At 46.9% G+C, this 14937-nt stretch overlaps 5 non-coding genes across 5 annotated transcripts; all 5 read right to left on the reverse strand.

Moving 5' to 3' along the window:
- Window positions 1-10227: 10227 nt before the first annotated feature.
- Window positions 10228-10309, reverse strand: trnas-aga (transfer RNA serine (anticodon AGA)). Its single transcript has one exon. It is a non-coding gene; the product is annotated as a tRNA-Ser (tRNA).
- An 834-nt stretch (window positions 10310-11143) lies between these two features.
- trnah-gug (transfer RNA histidin (anticodon GUG)) lies at window positions 11144-11215 on the reverse strand. The gene has a single exon. It is a non-coding gene; the product is annotated as a tRNA-His (tRNA).
- A 223-nt stretch (window positions 11216-11438) lies between these two features.
- On the reverse strand, window positions 11439-11520 carry trnas-aga (transfer RNA serine (anticodon AGA)). Its single transcript has one exon. It is a non-coding gene; the product is annotated as a tRNA-Ser (tRNA).
- A 2349-nt stretch (window positions 11521-13869) lies between these two features.
- Window positions 13870-13951, reverse strand: trnas-aga (transfer RNA serine (anticodon AGA)). Its single transcript has one exon. It is a non-coding gene; the product is annotated as a tRNA-Ser (tRNA).
- Window positions 13952-14785: 834 nt separating this feature from the next.
- trnah-gug (transfer RNA histidin (anticodon GUG)) lies at window positions 14786-14857 on the reverse strand. The gene has a single exon. It is a non-coding gene; the product is annotated as a tRNA-His (tRNA).
- Window positions 14858-14937: the final 80 nt, after the last annotated feature.

Genomic DNA, 14937 nt, shown 5'->3' on the forward strand with positions numbered 1-14937 from the left:
TGAAATTGTGCACAAGTGGTAAAGTAAAATAATTAAAACTAAGAAAGGCCTACCAGTTGATGTACAGTTCACCCGGCTCTTCTTTTTGGGGTGAGGTACTGAAGAAGTATCTTTTAAAAAAATGAATAAAAATGATTTTAGAATGACTTTAATTGTTTACTTGTAAATATTCATACCTTCATCAGAGCTGCTGAGACACACTGGTCGTTTTTTTCTCTTGGGAACGTCATCAGAGCTCTCCACAGAAGACTGCACAGCTGCTCTTTTGGACCACTTCTTTGCAGTTTCATAGTCACCTGAAGTAAAAATACAGTGAGTATAATTTAGCATTCCTTAACAGAGTTGCACTAACATTTTGTTTGAATGATCCTTTAAAGTAAAATGAAATACCTGTTTTTGCAAACACTCGGACCCTGTGCCTGGTCCAATTTTTTTTATCAGGTTGTTATTAATTTTTAATTAAAAACCTTTTAATTTTTAATTAAATTATGAAATAAATATTGTAGAAAATGAATTCAAACTATAATATGAAAGCAAGAGTAACTAAAAATCTGAACCAGTTTCAGGCTCCACATACAGTACAGGATCGTTTGGGGGAAGTGTGTGGGCGCGGGCGCTGCCGGAGCATGGACACTGCACCGGAGTCGAACTGTTGCAGAGAGGTCAACCTGGAACATTTATTGATCGGCGAAAATGCATCACCATGCACCGTTCATTTCGGATGCTGTGCGGTGAGAGAGACATGTTGGAGGAGGCTATGCTATCTCTAAGGGATGTCCGAGCTGAGACGCTGGAGCGCCCCATAAGTAGCTCGTATGTAACAGTGTATTTTACGAATTGGCAACTGGGCTAGGCTAGGCTAACTTATATCCTCTTCTCAGACTGTTAAGGTTAACAGCGTACCGGCAGTTCACTATTTGGGCGAGGGGGCATTTGGGAAGGAGGAATAGGATTCCATTCCCATCCTGTGCAGTGAACTAACGTTACATCTTTTCCCCTGAGCTGAACATCAAGGATTCTAGTATGCGTTGGACTTGTAGCTAAATAAAACATTTGATGTCAGACGCTTCATGTACTCATTGACGTTTTCAACACATCTGTCTCTCGTACCTAGGATTAAACACTAGAAATCACGACTAGAATAATTTTGTTGACAAGGCATGGGGTAGAGAGAAGCTAGCTCTGCTAGTGTTGGTTGGCAACGGAGTACCCACTAAACAACATGATGTCCAAAAGACGTCTTTTCAACGTCTTTGTCACAAAAGTCGGACGTTGAAAAGACGTCCACTGAGGAGCCAGAATGAACGTTTTTATGACGTCTTTTTTTGACGTGTTCTGCACGTGCGATATAGACGTCCATCGAACCTTCGTACCAGTTTAAAAACTAGTTCAAATGTGGCCATTGTGGACATATTTTCAACATCATGTTTTATTTTAAGTAACCATTGTGGTGATGAGTGTTTGCTTTAGTTGGGCTCTTGGTCCCAGTTCTTCTTACTTTAACTTTACCGTGGCTGTTGTAACTGTGTGTTTGTATAACACCATTGTTGTGGCAGAGAAAGCCAAGAAAAAGTAAGATCAACTGTCATCAGCTCCTCGTTGATGATGATAAAATCATCACAAAGTGAGCATTTAATGTTGTGTTTAGACTTTTGTCTTTATATCAGGCATTTATAACCACCAATCTTGTGGAACTGCATTAATTGGTCCAGTACCATTAGATTGATCACTTATTTGAAGGTGGATAAAAGAAAAGCATGTTTACACAATGTTATGAGAAAATGCATCATACAGTCAAACACAGAGATCAAGATTTTGCGTATGATTCACAACAATGGTGACAATAAAAAAAAGCTTCATGCTGCAATGCATGATGGGTAGCTTTCAAAGTACAAAACATCCTTGATTCCCAAGCTTTTTTGTTTTGGTTGTCACCGTTGTTGTGAATCATATGCAAAATCTTGACGTCTGTGTGTGACTATGTGATACATTTGCTCAAAACATTTTGTACACATGTTTTTATCCACCTTAAAATAAGTGATCATTTTAATGTTACTGGTCCAAATAACGCAGTTCCACAAGATAGGTGGTTATAAATGCCAGATATAAAGACAATAGTCTAAACACAACATTAAATGCTCACTTTGTGTTGATTCTGTCACCATCCGCTAAGCACTTTCCGTTTTTCTGCCAACTCGGTTTTTTCTCGAAAACCTGGAGGACACAGCCCATTCAGAGCTTGTATTTTGGTACCATCCATAAGTCTGCCCAACCCATTCTTTCAGTAGATGCTCTCATACATCATGGTGGAATTGGCCATTTATGAACCCTAAAGCTCTAAGGTGTCCTATTCCTAAACTGATTGAGCTTTTGCATCAATCATTGTGTCAAGCAAAGGTATGCAGAGGCGAGATGGCTCGCTGGGCCCTACCACCTTGGTGATAGCTCGCTGGAACCCGAGGTGTAGATATGCCTTGAGCTGGGCACCAAACTTGTGCTTGCTAAGGCAGCATATATACTAAAATTGGATCGATACAGAGCAGATTAACATGGCCCCTGGGAAAAGCTCAGCCATCGTTCTTCTCTGTTGTCGCGCATGCGCATTAGTGCCTTCGCGCATGCCCAGTCGCACAAACGCGGTACAAACGAGACACCATCAAAACGCAGGATCGAATCCCGACCGAAGCACAAATATTAAACATTACATTACACACTATTATATTCATATTATGCCTATTTCATGTGTATACATAAAAGTAACATGCTGTGTATTATTTGTTTCACCTTTTATTCAAATCTGTTGTGTTAAACATTATATTGTATTTATATTGTGTCACCTTATTAAAATGTATGTTAAATAATATATTGTATTCATATTGTTTCCCCTTTTTATATTGTTTCACCCTTTTCTGCATAGATATATTGTATTTATATTGTTTTACCTTTTTCTGCATATATATTACAATTTGTTATGTTAAACATTATATTACATTTATATTATGTCAATAATTTTATTTCGATGTATAAATAAAAGTTACATGCCGTGTATTATTCGTTTCACCTTTTTCTTCAGTAAAAAAAATATCAATTAAATATTTGTTGTTGTTGATGTTGTTGTTGTTGATGATGATGATGATGATGATGATGATGATGATGTATAGATGCAGAAAACACCAAACACAGCAGCAGTAGACTACAGTGTGAAATAGATTATTTATTTCAAACTACAATACAATAAAACATGATGATGATGATTTTGATGATGATGATGATGATGATGATAGTAATAATAATAATAAAAATAGAGCATCAGAGCAGACACATGGCATAAATATTCTGGGGCGAGATGCAGAACAGTGGTAGTGATGCAGAACAGTGGCACAAGGCTTCATTCCTCTTATTTTAAACCACATAAATCACAGCAGACAGACGCATAGTATAAGGGCTCATTACACACATGCATGGATACATAAAGCAGCAGCATACAGTGTGAAGTACCAACGCGGCGGCAACAGAGCCAGTGGCAACTGGACGTAACTCCAAAGACAGTGACCACATTATTGAACATACCCACATGTCCAAAAGGCCTATGTAACTTGTCAACGCATAAAATCACAACAGCACAAATGCATGACAATGTGTTATACAGGTGTGAATGTGTTATACAGGTGTAAATGGGACAGACAATGTTTTCTTTTCTTTTTCTTAAGCCATATGATAGGCAGCATACACACACAGTATAGGCCCGTATAACTTGTCAGTGCAAAGAATCAGAATAGTACAAAGGAGTGGCAATGTTGTACAGGTGTGAATGGGATACACAATGTTTTTTTTGCTGTAGAAAAGTTGTGGCAGGTGTGGACCGGTGTTTGTAGGAAGCCTCCACACCGCGCCAAGGTCCCGGTCCTTGTGGAGGGTAAAGTCAATGTCTTTAAAAAACAAATAAACACTGAAACAACTATATACACCTGCCCCAGCGAGAATGCGAAATCAGTCCGGGGCTCGACCCTGGTCCTTCATCTCCCTCAGTCAGTCCTCCACACTCTTACCCGCCGCGGCGGCAGAGCAAAAATGTACATTGCTGTAGCGGGTGTGTCCGGTCTCCCTCCGCTTTGGCTGGCCGCATCTCCTGCACTTTTGTTCTTGTGGCACGCCGGCCCGGGCAGCGACGACTGCTCCTGCCGCTGCCCTCTGCTCAGCCCTCTTCCTCCTCAGCCATTCAGTTTTGTATGCAGAGCGAGGCTGAGGAGGGGGAGCAGGAGGTGGTGCAGGCAGCCGAGGGCCGGCGTGATGTGCGGCGGCCAGCGGCAGCGAGAGGACGTGTGGGGCTGGCGTTGTCAGAGGGAACGTTGGGATGGGGAGCACCCTCACACTCTGCTGGGGCAGTGAGAGGTCCAGAAAGAGAGGCTGTGTTGCCGGAAAAGGTCCTGTTGCAGCTGTAGCAGCCGTTGGTATGGCCAGGACAACAGCTGAGGGGGCATGCGGTAAAGGGGCCAGTGGGCGCACTGGCGCTGGCAGAACAGGCACCGGTGCTGCCACAGCCGGTGCTGCTGCCAGAGGTCCCGCCGCCCTTGGCGCTGCCGTCCTCGCCTGGCCTGTTGCTGCTGCCGGAGAACGATCCACCGCTGTTGCTGGGCACGGCGCCGAACCCGCTGCCGCTGCCGCTGGTGGTCGTCCCTCTGCTGCAACGCCTGAAGCTAGCACAGTCCTCTCCTTCTCCCGCTGCATCCTGGTGAACCTGAAAACGGATTTCAACGTAGTGTTTTAGTTACATGTTCAATTTTGAGAGCATGCCATTCAAGCATGTCATTACCATAACATCAAAAGCATCAAACATACAATAGCGAGAGGGTCCTGGCGTTCAGCTCAAAGAGCTGTATGGGCGCCCGAGCCATCAGCCTCTGGTGGCCCAGCACAAGGTCCCGGATGTGCTGGTACCGAAGCAGTATGCTGTCCCACCGCGACCTCCGGGCACCGCGCGCACGGCTGCCCGAGGGGATCAAGCGGCAGAGCTGGGTGCATACTGCCTCTACCAGCCGGCTTGCGCTGGGACTGCTGGCAGGTCCAGAGGTCTCTCTGACCAGGCAGCTGTGGACAATGGACAAAAACAATGACAGATATGAGCATGATAATGGGCAACATTACATAAAGTAGCTTGTTTGTACACCAGGGAAATGTATGATGGAAGCGTAGCTTTACCGTCTCAAGCTTTCCACACCAGGTATACTGGTGGGGCTTGGCTTGGCTGCCATGAAGCGCCCCTGAGCTGGCCTGTCCCTGTAGCGGGGAGGGTAAACTACTCGGGCCCTGTCGTACGGTGACAGGGCCTCGTAGAGCCTGATAAGCTCGTCTACCCTCCCCTCGGACAAGGCCGGGTCGTGACGCAACCCCACCAAGGCCGTGGCCAACTGGACCACGGCCAGGTACCCCGGCTGGTCATCCGGTCCTCTGTAGTCCTGCAGACACACAAGAAGAGATGGAAAACAATAAGTCAGTTGGATGGAACAGAGCGAGCGCAGTTTTTGGTGATGCGAGATGCACTGCAGTCGCAGACCACAAAGAGGTGGCGTGCTTACCTCAGCAGCCTGCTGAGGCTCTTGCGAGGACCGGCCGGGGGAGTGGGGTGCGGGCTCGTGGGCACCGGTCGGACTGGATGGCTCGGGCGCGGGTGCGTCAGCCGGTCGCCCTGACCGCGGGTCCGTCTGAGGAGCTGGGAACTCGCCAGGCAGGGTGAGGTCCTCCACCTCCTGCGGGCCGTCGGCGAGCTCGTCATCCTCGACAAGTTGGGGAACGTCCCCCCCCCGCGTCCGGAATGTCAAGGTCCAAGCTGACGTCCTGCAGCACTCTGCCCGTCTGGGAGTACAGGTACTCGATGCCGATGAGTTCCCCTGAAGTACAACAACACAAATCGCATCAGTCAGTCTGGTACAAATATCATTCAGTGTGGACAGGTGTAAGCGCGGTGGCTTGAGTGTTCTTACCCGTGTACTCCCTGGGCTTGGTGTAATCCTTGACCACATTCGTGCCAAGCACCCTTTGGCTGAGCTGGTCAAGGGAGTGCTGCAGGGGGCCATTGTAGGAGCGGATCAGCGGCCGTCCCTCCTGTGCCACGGACGCCGCCCTGTCGGCGTTCCACCGCGTCAACCCCTCCAGGAGAAATGCCTGGAAGTGCCAGGCATTGGCACTTTCTCCTGAGGAGGAACACAGATCTGTTTAGCAGTTTATTCAGTGCACACAATGTGAATGACAGCGAGTCGATGACAGTGAAAGATTGACATGACAGTGAAGCATGTGAAACATACCTGGAATGAAGCGGTTGAGATGCAGGTGGAACGACTCCAGGGACGTGGAGCCTCGTGCACAACGGTACACCGGCAGACTGATCCCCCCCTTGGTCATCCTGCCGGTCTCAGTGTACAGCTCCACGCCCGGCGGGTCCTGGATGCAATGGAGGTGGCGCCGCTGCTCCGTCCAGATCTTCTGGATGCGGTCTTGGTCCAGCAGGGAAATCCCCATGGTGTCTCGTCCGTTGGCACCGCCGAAGGTTTCCAGGAGGTCACCGATCAGCCGCTCCGTCTCCGCCGCTCCACGCGTGCAGCGACGGCAATGGAGAGCAATATTCTTGCGGCTGACGTGCCTCCACACTCCGGCGTCGGACGAGAAGGTCATCCCCTGCGCCTCAAGCATCCTCTTCTTCGCCTTGAGCAACCGGGCTGCGTCCCCTGGGTCCCACAAGAAGATGCACGAAGACAGCTGCTGCAGGAAGGGTTTATACAGCTGGTGGCTCTCGGTGGTGACACCTGTTATGGAAAAATGCATGTTATATCAAGTTATGGAACCATGATGTCTCTTACTGTGATGCTGTTTGTTTAATTATTGTTTTTGCCACAACGCACCTGACGCGAACCGCCGCATCAGGTGCCAGATGTCCAGCCGGACCACCAGCTTGTCCCACTTCCCGAACATGTCAGCTGTCTTGGATCCCCCGTGGGACGAACAACAGTCCCGGTCGACGTAGAGGAGCTGAGGCGGCTCCACCCCAGCGTCCCGATACTGCCGCATTAACCCCGCAGCCATGGGCAACAGGCCGGCACCCTCGGCGTCCGTGAGCACGGACATGAGCACCTGTCCTTGGTCGTTGCCGACGTTCGTTGCCCACCCTGCGGTCTGGGCAGCAGCACCGGCGAGCTTCCGGGTCACCTGTTTGAAAGAATAAAGCATCTCAGTAAGGCTGCACGCACATAGCTAGAGCGTGATACTCCGCACCACATTTATATACATATATATTTATACATACATAGCACCACATTTACCTTCTTGGTCGAATCCATCTTCAAAACCGTTCCAAAGACGGAGGTGACCCGGGCCTTCACGTCCTCCAGGCGGGAGAGGATGTCGTGGCAGTACAACATTAACAGCCATGCGTACTGGGGCACGGGTGGCGGTTTTGGTGGTGGGGTGCACATACGCACGACACCTCGCGACGTGAAGGGCTCCATGACGCTGAGGTAGTGTATGGACCGCCGCATCCAGGCCTTTGTGTGTGCCTCACAGAGTTTTTTGTACAGCTGTGTGGCGCTGTTCCCCCGAGGACGCTCACGCAGCTGGATGATTACCCGCCGGTCGCAGGCAAGCCTACAGAGAGGAGCACATCATGTGTTACAGAAGAGCCACACACAGACACACTGTGACAGTGTTCAGACAGGTACTTACTTGTAGGTGAGGATTGCCGGCAAGAGGGCGCCACACACAGACACACTGTGACAGTGTTCAGACAGCTACTTACTTGTAGGTGAGGATTGCCGGGAAGAGGGCGCCACAAACAGACATACTGTGACAGTGTTCAGACAGCTACTTACTTGTAGGTGAGGATTGCCGGGAAGAGGGCGCGATGCCCCTCTCCCAGCTGACCCACGACCTCCTGCGACCAGGCAGCTACCTTCCTCTTACACCGACGGCACTCCAGGTACTCGGTGGCCATCAAGTACCAGCCGTCGATGTCCAGGACCCTCCGGATGGTCCTGTAGAGCCCACACTTGGTGAGGGCCCTATTACAGCATGTCGGCCGGACGCCCCACAGACGCAGGGGCGTCCAGAGGAACAGCCGACACGTGAAGTAGGGGTACAAGCTGCTGATTGGCCCAAAACCGAAAACGCTCGACAAACGCTCGACAATCCGAGCTGCTGATTGGCCGGCATCCAGAGAACATTGCTGGGCACAGAGCGAAAGAATGACATGCAAATACGTGAAGCGCTCCATATTTTTGCAGCTGTGATCAAAGCCTGCTTCACTGGACTTGATTCATCCCCTCCTGCCACTCTTTGTTTTCATTCTTGTTCTCTTGTGTCAAGAACTGGTGCATCTCCAATGTCTATAGCGCACTATCAGTTTTCCTGCCAACTCTTTTTTTTAATGCTTGTACTCTGGGGCCATCGACGAGTGTGTCCACTCCCTTTCTTCAGCAGATGCCGTTGAGGAACAGGGTTTGAACACAAAGGCAATATCTCCAACCATATACACGCACCATATTCTCTCTGAAGCAAGATTCTTCCGAAATAAATAGGAGCGTTTCGTTTTCAGTCTTTTCTCTAAGGGTTCGAACCTGAGAGCTTGTGCTTTCAAAGAAGGTCCCAGTTTCAATTCACTCGAACATCCAGAGCACATCAAGGGCACGCGCCGTGCACAAAAAGACAAGTCTGAAGGAAGGGGTGAGGAGAGGTGGTGACATGGAGCTCAATTTCAATGGCACACAGAAAATCTTGCCGTGATCCGGATTCGAACCAGGGTTGCTGCGGCCACAAGGCAGAGTACCAACCACTATACGATCACGGCGAGCTTTCGGTCTACCCGACGTGTCCCTGAATACAAAGGGGCCTTGTCAACTTTAGCTTGCAGACAAAACTGTTTCTTACCAACATAACTCAGGGGTAATCCTGTAACAGTGACTCTGGAGAAGAAGTCACTGAAAGAAAAGGATTCTGTTTTTCCTTTTATAAAGTTTAAGCTAGGCCTCCAGAAGGTTACAAACTAAAGCAGGCGCATGCTGTCAACGTAGTCGGTAGGATTCGAACCTGCACGGGGAGACCCCAATGGATTTCTAGTATATCGCCTTAACCACTCGGCCACGACTAAAAGCTGGCTGAAAGGGGCATGTCGTTTGTGGATTGGTGCCTTACAGCGTCGCTGCCGGAGGCCAGTGTAGATCAGCAAGAACTCAACAACAAAACGTACCGCTCCACAAAAAGACGCTCGTTCGCCCGAACAGGGACTTGAACCCTGGACCCTCAGATTAAAAGTCTGATGCTCTACGGACTGAGCTACCCGGGCTCTTGCTCAAGAAGCGTGCATGCTGCGTGGGAACGCACAGCAAAATGAATCGTATTGGCGCAGAAAAAAGAGTGTCCTCCAATGCATTGCGTTTCCTTCTTCGAAGATTCAGAATGGCCGTCAAAACGTCTGCTATGTCAAAATATATTTGCAAATTAGTGGGAATGCAGCCTATTAGACTGATGATAATAGTAATTAAAGGAAAATAATGCTAGGAAAAAGAACAAAAACTCACTGCTACTTGTCTGGAAAGCCTCTTCACACGCTTCAATGCTGTTGACTTGCCGCGCTCTTATCGTTATTGTAAACTTGTGTCAAAGGCGCAGTTGTTTGTAGCAAATAGCAAGCCCGCGGCACTCTAGGTAACAGCCAGCGAGTGTACTGACACCTAGCGATTAGAAAATATACACGCACCATATTCTCTCTGAAGCAAGATTCTTCCGAAATAAATAGGAGCATTTCGTTTTCAGTCTTTTCTCTAAGGGTTCGAACCTGAGAGCTTGTACTTTCAAAGAAGGTCCCAGTTTCAATTCACTCGAACATCCAGAGCACATCAAGGGCACGCGCCGTGCACAAAAAGAGTAGTCTGAAGGACGGGGTGAGATGGAGCTTAATTTCAATGGCACACAGAAAATCTTGCCGTGACCCGGATTCGAACTGGGGTTGCTGCGGCCACGACGCAGAGTACTAACCACTATACGATCACGGCAAGCTACAAGTCTACCCGACGTGTCCCTGAATACAAAGGGGCCTTGTCATCTTTAGCTTGCAGACAAAACTGTTTCTTACCAACATAACTCTTTTCAAGGGTAATCCTGTAACAGTGACTTTTTTTCCTTTTATAAAGTTTAAGCTAGGCCTCCAGAAGGTTACAAACTAAAACAGGCTCATGCTGTCAACGTAGTCGGCAGGATTCGAAGCTGCGCCGGGAGACCCAAATGGATTTCTAGTCCATCGCCTTAACCACTCGGCCACGACTACAAGCTGGCTGAAAGGGCCACGTCGTTTGCGCATTGGTGCCTTGCAGCGTCGCTGCCCGAGGCCAGTGTAGATCATCAAGAACTCAACAACAAAATGTACAGCTCCACAAAAAGACGCTCGTTCGCCCGAACAGGGACTTGAACTCTAGACCCTCAGATTAAAAGTCTGATGCTCTACCGACTGAGCTATCCGGGCTCTTGCTCGAGAAGTGTGCATGCTGCGTCGGAACGCACAGCAAAATGAATCGTATTGGCGCAGAAAAAAGAGTGTCCTCCAATGCATTGCGTTTCCTTCTTCGAAGATTCAGAATGGCCGTCAAAACGTCTGCTATGTCAAAATATATTTGCAAATTAGTGGGAATGCAGCCTATTAGACTGATGATAATAGTAATTAAAGGAAAATAATGCTAGGAAAAAGAACAAAAACTCACTGCTACTTGTCTGGAAAGCCTCTTCACACGCTTCAATGCTGTTGACTTGCCGCGCTCTTATCGTTATTGTAAACTTGTGTCAAAGGCGCAGTTGTTCGTAGCAAATAGCAAGCCCGCGGCACTCTAGGTAACAGCCAGCGAATTTACTGACACCTAGCGATTAGAAAATATACACGCACCATATTCTCTCTGAAGCAAGATTCTTCCCACATAAATAGGAGCATTTCGTTTTCAGTCTTTTCTCTAAGGGTTCGAACCTGAGAGCTCGTGCTTTCAAAGAAGGTCCCAGTTTCAATTCACTCGAACATCCAGAGCACATCAAGGGCACGCGCCGTGCACAAAAAGAGTAGTCTGAAGGACAGGTGGCGACATGGAGCTCAATTTCAATGGCACCCAGAAAATCTTGCCGTGACCCGGATTCGAACCGGGGTTGCTGCGGCCACAACGCAGAGTACTAACCACTATACGATCACGGCGAGCTACCAGTCTACCTGACGTGTCCTTAAATACAAAGGGGCCTTGTCATCTTTAGCTTGCAGACAAAACTGTTTCTTACCAACATAACTCCTTTCAAGGGAAATCCTGTAACAGTGACTCTGGAGAAGAAGTCACTGAAAGAAAAGGATTCTTTTTTTCCTTTTATAAAGTTTAAGCTAGGCCTCCAGAAGGTTACACACTAAAGCAGGCTCATGCTGTCAACGTAGTCGGCAGGATTCGAACCTACGCGGGGAGACCCCAATGGATTTCTAGTCCATCGCCTTAACCACTCGGCCACGACTACAAGCTGGCAGAAAGGTGCACGTCGTTTGTGGATTGGTGCCTTGCAGCGTCGCTGCCCGAGGCCAGTGTAGATCAGCAAGAACTCAACAACAAAACGTACCGCTCCACAAAAAGAGGCTCGTTCACCCGAACAGGGACTTGAACTCTGGACCCTCAGATTAAAAGTCTGATGCTCTACCGACTGAGCTATCCGGGCTCTTGCTCGAGAAGCGTGCGTGCTGCGTGGGAACGCACAGCAAAATTAATCGTATTGGCGCAGAAAAAAGAGTGTCCTCCAATGCTTTGCGTTTCCTTCTTCGAAGATTCAGAATGGCCGTCAAAACGTCTGCTATGTCAAAATATATTTGCTAATTAGTGGGAATGCAGCCTAGTAGACTGATGATAATAGTAATTAAAGGAAAATAATGCTAGGAAAAAGAACAAATACTCACTGCTACTTGTCTGGAAAGCCTCTTCACAAGCTTCAATGCTGTTGACTTGCCGCGCTCCTATCGTTATTGTAAACTTGTGTCAAAGGCGCAGTTATTTGTAGCCAGTGGCGCAAAAAGTGGGTATGCGCTATATGCGGCGCATAGGGGCGCCGCATCATGAGGGCGCCAAAGCGATGGTTACATTTTTTTTTTTTTTTATAAGTTATATACATTTATATAAAATTTATACAAGTTAAATATAAAAAAAGTTATATAAATTTTAGAGGACTAACAGGCTAGAGTAGGCGTCGGTGCCCTCATAATATTCCATCATTGAATTTATTTTGACATAGAAGGGTATCGCGAGCGGGCGGGGGCGCGCGCGTGAGCGCTGAGGAGCAGCACAGGAGTGCGTTATCGTTGAAACTCGAAAAAGATGAATGAAGCAAAAAAGCGGTCGGGGGCTAAAAATAGAAAAAGAAGGAGGTTAAAGGAGATGGCATGTCAAGGGATGCGACAGCAGCTAAATAAGTGGATGGTGAAATGCAACAGGTATGTGATGTTTGTGCTTGGAGGAGGCTTGCAAATATTCATGTTAACAGACTAACGTTTGCTAACTCTGGGAATGTAGCAGCCAGAGCTAGCTAGTTTAGAATATGCAAAACCGAGGTTGATGAGCTGAAAACTAAAAAATATAAGGTAGCATGTACAATAAATGACAAGAATCTGGAAAACAACTAATGCAATATCTCTGGTTTACCATGGAATCATGCGTAGATTTGCTACCAAGCTTGGAGGCTTGCAAATATTAATGTTAACAGCAAGTGTTTGCTAACTTAATGCAAAATAATATTGCTGATATCTACATTTAGATTTTGGTTAAACCTTATGGTACCAATCCCATGCATGACATATCTCAATTTTATTAAAGTAAAATAACAACTGGAAAATATAAGGTAGCATGCACAATAAATGACTAGAAGCTGGAAAACATGACTTATGCAATAAGGCTGGTTTATCATGGAAACAAATAGATTTTGTTTTACCATTCGTGTATGTTCATGTTAGCTGTGCTATCAGACATACAAGCTATAGTTACATCTGCTGGGTGACATGGAAGCTATATTTAGGGTCACATCTCTCTCTCTCCTTAAAGATCTGTGCTATATAATATGTATGATCAAGTGGCAAACAGCAACGAGGCTTTTGTTGACCACTTGGAAAAAATCTGTTTCTGTTTTTTTTTTTTTGTTCACTGACATAATTTATGTCATCATTGTTGTCATTGTCACAAGTACAGGGATTTGCAAAGAAAAAAAGAACATTTTCTGGGATAAGGAAGATTTGATGGATGATCATTTTGATACAAATGACAGCTACACACAATATGATTATATATATATATATATATATATATATATATATATGTGTGTGTGTATGTATGTGTATATGTGTATGTTTGTAACTGTTTATTCTGTAACTTTTTATTATTTGTTAACATTGTTAATATATATATATATATATATATATATATATATATATATATGATATGTGTGTGTGTATTGGGGGGGCGCCAAAATTGTTGCTGCATACCCCTCTAACACTGGGTAGTTGCGCCCCTGTTTGTAGCAAATAGCAAGCCCGCGGCACTCTAGGTAACAGCCAGCGAGTGTACTGACACCTAGCGATTAGAAAATATACACGCACCATATTCTCTCTGAAGCAAGATTCTTCCGAAATAAATAGGAGCGTTTCGTTTTCAATCTTTTCTCTAAGGGTTCGAACCTGAGAGCTTGTGCTTTCAAAGAAGGTCCCAGTTTCAATTCACTCGAACATCCAGAGCACATCAAGGGTACGCGCCGTGCGCAAAAAGAGAAGTCTGAAGAACGGGGTGAGGAGAGGTGAGAAGGTTACAAACTAAAGCAGGCGCATGCTGTCAACGTAGTCGGTAGGATTCGAACCTGCGCGGGGAGATCCAAATGGATTTCTAGTCCATCGCCTTAACCACTCGGCCACGACTACAAGCTGGCTGAAACGGGCACGTCGTTTGTCGATTGGTGCCTTGCAGCGTCGCTGCCCGAGGCCAGTGTAGATCAGCAAGAACTCAACAACAAAACGTACCGCTCCACAAAAAGACGCTCGTTCGCCCGAACAGGGACTTGAACCCTGGACCCTCAGATTAAAAGTCTGATGCTCTACCGACAGAGCTATGCGGGCTCTTGCTCGAGAAGCGTGCGTGCTGTGTCGGAACGCACAGCAAAATGAATCGTATTGGCGCAGAAAAAAGAGTGTCCTCCAATGCATTGCGTTTCCTTCTTCGAAGATTCAGAATGGCCGTCAAAACGTCTGCTATGTCAAAATATATTTGCTAATTAGTGGGAATGCAGCCTATTAGACTGATGATAATAGTAATTAAAGGAAAATAATGCTAGGAAAAAGAACAAAAACTCACTGCTACTTGTCTGGAAAGCCTCTTCACACGCTTCAATGCTGTTGACTTGCCGCGCTCTTATCGTTATTGTAAACTTGTGTCAAAGGCGCAGTTGTTCGTAGCAAATAGCAAGCCCGCGGCACTCTAGGTAACAGCCAGCGAATTTACTGACACCTAGCGATTAGAAAATATACACGCACCATATTCTCTCTGAAGCAAGATTCTTCCCACATAAATAGGAGCATTTCGTTTTCAGTCTTTTCTCTAAGGGTTCGAACCTGAGAGCTCGTGCTTTCAAAGAAGGTCCCAGTTTCAATTCACTCGAACATCCAGAGCACATCAAGGGCACGCGCCGTGCACAAAAAGAGTAGTCTGAAGGACAGGTGGCGACATGGAGCTCAATTTCAATGGCACCCAGAAAATCTTGCCGTGACCCGGATTCGAACCGGGGTTGCTGCGGCCACAACGCAGAGTACTAACCACTATACGATCACGGCGAGCTACCAGTCTACCTGACGTGTCCTTAAATACAAAGGGGCCTTGTCATCTTTAGCTTGCAGACAAAACTGTTTCTTAC

Source organism: Siphateles boraxobius, unplaced genomic scaffold, assembly GCF_051911475.1.
Source record: "Siphateles boraxobius isolate OS27281-9 unplaced genomic scaffold, OSU_SipBor_1 6, whole genome shotgun sequence".
Lineage (NCBI taxonomy): Eukaryota > Metazoa > Chordata > Actinopteri > Cypriniformes > Leuciscidae > Siphateles > Siphateles boraxobius.